Here is a 4,997-nt window from a genome sequence, read left to right as displayed (position 1 = left end):
AGAATTGTATGGTGACTCAGACTACAGACCAGAAATATGCAACTTACCAGTTAAAACTTTGTCTCCTGGTTTCACCATCATTATCAGACCTGTTATTAGCTAAGAGGAACTGATGTGATACTCGAAGTCAATATGTGTGGTTCAGGCTACCACCGATTTGTTAACGTTGCTGCACAAATCAACTAATGATTGAATGTCATTGGTTATCGTTCTGGCATCAAGATTGCAATATCATATGGATGCAGTTAACTGCCATTGTTATAAACGACTATATCTCTTAGGTATTGGAAGTAATTTAGTGTTGCGACTGCGTTGTATTATTGCAAGTACCTCTCATGGAAAGCTACTATTGTGACTCGTGACATTGAGCGTTCGTCTCTGTCCACAGTCTTCCTCTGTTGGTCTTCGGCTATAGCATAACTCAGTGCTCCAGCTCCTGCACGTGTACCAAGCAGGTTACAAGTGCATCGCTGGGAAATCTTTATCTTTATGTTTCACAAGAAGAGTGTTTAAAACTGAATGACTATTTGAAGGTATGGAGAAGAACTAACTGCAAATTGTGCTCCCAATGTCACCAAGACAAAAATTCCAGATATGACAGATTTCAAAACAATACTCTTATTTTTTCCGTCCCTTTCCATCAAACTTGGGACAATGTGACAGGATTATTCAGTCTGTCGACTACAGATAGAAGATTGCTGGGGTTATCTGGTGGAGAAATAAAATGAGAAGAAAGGAGGACAACCTAAATTTAAACGCTCACTCTTTACTGTAAGTGTGTAGCGTGAGTGTGAGTGTGAGTGGATGTGTGAAGGTGTGTTGAGTGAGTGAGTATGAGTGACGTGGTGTAGTTGATTGTGAGTGAGTGAGTGAGTGAGTGAGATAGATGTGAGTTGGATGACCCACAATAATTGAGTGCTATATTACATCAAAACATTAAATATAAGTTCATTCCTCCCATTATACAACTCTCGTGGTCAGTATGTACACTGTGGACCCGCTGTCTGGTAATTTGATACTCCCGACTGTCATGAAGCAGTTTCTAGTTTGCTTCAACGGTTTTCCATTCCCAAAGTTTTCTCGACGTGAAAATTGAAGAGGCACAGCTAGCCCTATTTGGTGGACAAGCCAGTCGTAGTAAGACCATGTGTACTTTTAGATACCTAGACCGTAGGTCCTAGATCTCACCATCTGAGCATACATCCTGTAGCATCGTGATTCCTTGTAGGCAGAGGATCAGAGGATTAGACAATTTACATGTGAGCTATTACTCACTGATCCACACCCATATCTCTCTAGCTCCTTTGGAGTGAGGAAACTCTTAACATCCTACATGCTGATGTGGCTGCTCTGTCGAGAAGGAGATTCAGGTTCACTGTTCCCAAAATGTTGCAGTGAAGATGGTTCAATTCAGCAGACGGAACAATGGAGTTTACACGATGAGATAGTCTTTAATTTTCTAGGTAAATGCTACATTACAAGTCACCTCTCTAGACAAAAGCAACCCCACTACCGAAAGAACCCAGATTTCAAGCATGAGGTAAAGAGAATCTATTATCTTGAGCCCATAGACCTGCCATAAGACCTTGCCGACTAATTTACCAGCTAACTTCTTACTCTTCCTTGTGTTTATAATTTATTTAACAGAGACAGTGATATGATGGATCGAACTCAAGGGAGTATGCTTATTTATTATTGCGGTGTTAATCTGCGTTTTGGTTGACCCCTTTAGACGGCATTGGTTCTCGCGAACATAGTGCAATACTAGGAAATGAATTGCCAGGATTAATGAGACACTCACAAGGCCTAGCGATACCGTCATAGTACTCTTTTTATGGCGGTCTTCCGATGGGTCAAGCAGTCCCAGCCTACTGCATGCAGCCCATAGCTATCTCAGCCGTTTTTCTTATTATCAAGAATAGTATTTTGGAAAAGGCTAGGACATGTTTACTTGATACAAAAGATGCGATGGATTGTACAAATAGAAATGGCAAACTTCTCTGCTAGTGAACTAGCTACTAGTATCCTAGTATCTATCTCCAGACCTTCCTGGATACACAGTTCTTCTAAATAGATCCTTTCTGTATTATGGAAAGGTTCAAGACATGCATTCTATTACGACAACGCTCTCTGACGTAATCCAATGGAACTAGACTTAATCTCCTGAAAGGATGGCTTCTATGTGCTTAAGACAACGTAAGCCGCAGAGAGACAGTAACACAGGTCCCATGTCGTACAGTAGTCCTGAGGGTTACAGAACGTCCCCTGCGTACTATGTGCAGGCTGAGCGTCTGTATGTCTCTAGTCGATTTAGTCACACCCCCGCCCTTCAGCGGTTTTATATAATTATGACTTTATTTGTCAGTTGCATAGATAATCCAGCCTCGGGGAAGACGTGCAAGTTATCACGTGTTTCGAACGAGCTTGATATACATTGAATCTCAAGATAGAGAAGACAACAGATCATTATACATTGCACATGTGGCGGAAAAACAGGATAGAATCATGGATAGTTTTAATAATGCGACAGCGGCTCGAGCTAAGGACATCTGAACTACCGAATGCTTTATGGTCATTTAGCACCATACATGCTAACATGTTAAGCTTTCTAGCGCTTTCGCTAAAGGCCACATCTATCATGTTGCTCTTGAATACCTGTAGGCTATGACAAAGACTGTAATATAATACCTGTACATCTCAATGATATTCAAAGGCAGGATATTTAATACATAAGTTCCATGAGTTGCACACTGAATTGCCGACAGCTCATGAAGTTTGATACCCGAGCCTGATGTCACTGCAACCAGTTTTTGCCATATATTAATAGTAAAGTGCGGTTTGCTAGCAATGAGAAGCCCACAACTTCTAAGGACAAATTACTGTGTATATGGTGCATATACGAAGTAATGCCTTTGAGTCTTACACTTTGGTCTTCTCTCTAAGAGACGTGTTGTTTGCAAAAGTCAGACTGTAGACTTTCTCTAGAGTTAGCTTGTGTGTTCCTCACTCACCTCATTTTAGAAAGATCCTACATGTGTTGTGATGACAGATTGAAGTTACCAGCCTGCAGAACATGAGTGTAACAAGGACCGTCAGACGTGTCTGCGTCTTTTCCTTCTCTGCTACGAAAGTAGATTAATAATGAAACATATTTTGTTTTTAGCTTTATATTTCCTTGGTCTTTTCACTACCTGCCCTTCTTTCCCAGCCCGTTGCTCCACATTCCTTTCCCGCATGTACCGCTCTTAAACATTCCTTCCCCCTATGCGTGTAACCTCCCCTTTCTTCCGTGTTTTAGAACGAGGAGCGAAGAGGTGCGTAAGCATCAAGAACGGAGTGGCATACAGATCAACACTTGAACATGAGCATTTACGTTTATGATACATCCATTAGCATGTCGCTCAATGGCTGCCAGCGGAGCGAATGTAACCTGACTGCATAAATGAGAATCTACTGAAACAACATTGGAAGTCAATATTAAGAGCGGTAAACTTTAACACAAAATGGGGCAACATTTAATCCAAAGAAAATACACTATTCACCGCGCGTTGAAAACCCTTTCTAAATAAGCAACAAGTTGTTAATGGGAGAACAATCGCCCTGGAATGTTGCACTGATGTTATAATTTCAGGCTTTCCTTTGTAGGTCATTCCTCGACAGAACCTGTCAATAAGGAGCCACTCGATGCCATCCATTGATTACTGACCAATCAATAACTATGATGTGAGTAGTAGCAGGATTCAGAGAGATCCTTCTTTTCACCTGCCTTTGTCCCAATCGCAAATCGTAGTTAAAGTTAAAACAAATGGAACTTACTATTTTTAAATACTGGGCGCAACTTTGGTTGTTTCGGAGAGTGGGAGGACATATATTTTTAATCCTGTGGGATAGAACGCTCCAAAACAGCTACCCCCCACTCGGAGGCGCTCGAACTGGCCTAACACCTACCATTGCGCGTCTTTTTGTGTCACATTCCAATGATTTAAACTGGGGGGGGACAAAAATGCAATTTTCAGAATGTGGGGGAATGTGGCAACCTTTGTGCTTTTCTATGCTAACTCTGCGCAAAAGCTGTCTTTAGTAAGACTTACTGTTTTGTTAAATGTAGGTCCCATCCCCTGTTATATTTTACAGCTTCTTTGTTTAGCTTTGCCATGTAGCAGCTGTGAATAAAATCTAGCAGGCGTTTGAGAAAAGCACCTACTCTTAGCAGCCATTGGCTGTAGGTACTTTAGGTCATATGAATTTAATAACAAAGTCCATAGATTAACTTTTTTCTTTGTAAGATGCTTGATTTCGCATTTGATACTTGCAGTGTCCTTTTTTACATCTTCTTATCGGTTCTAGTCTCTTAATTAGCTCTTAACAACTGCGTCTTAATTAGCTCTAAATTAGCTCTTTAAATTAGCTCTTAAACAGCTCTTTAATTAGCTTGTTTCATTTATTATGATGGATCAATTTATTTAGCTGAATATGTTCTCATTGAAAGCAAGTCTAAGAAGCGAAGATATGTTCTATGTGCACTACATTTCCTATGCTTGAGTTTTGCTTTTGTGTATTTTGACTTTTGTTTTGGTCAACAGCTTCAAACAGGACACAATATCAATATTTTTTTTATGAAAAAGTATTTCCACAGCGCGTTCAGACTGTACAATCTGCAATATTGTCTGAAGAATTAATTTTGGCTAATATTGACTGTAAAAAATATGAATACATGTGTTTCAAAATAGTGGCCCTTTGAATGTGGTAGCGGCTACAGTACCGTAAAATCCAGAATACCGTTACCACTGTTTCTCATCTTTGAGGCAATACCACATGCACTACCCATAACAATTTACTCGGAACATCCCAAATTCCTCAAATTCAAGCCAAAGAGTTCAATCTTGGTTCATCACACCAGATAATCTTGTTTCTTAATGGTCTGAGAGTCTTTTAGCTGCTTTTTGGCAAATCCAACGCGCCTTCATGTGCTTTCTTACTCGAAGTGAGCATTCCGT

This window comes from Salvelinus sp. IW2-2015, unplaced genomic scaffold (assembly GCF_002910315.2).
Source record: "Salvelinus sp. IW2-2015 unplaced genomic scaffold, ASM291031v2 Un_scaffold4472, whole genome shotgun sequence".
NCBI lineage: Eukaryota > Metazoa > Chordata > Actinopteri > Salmoniformes > Salmonidae > Salvelinus > Salvelinus sp. IW2-2015.
Note: the sequence above shows the minus strand (reverse complement) of the source record.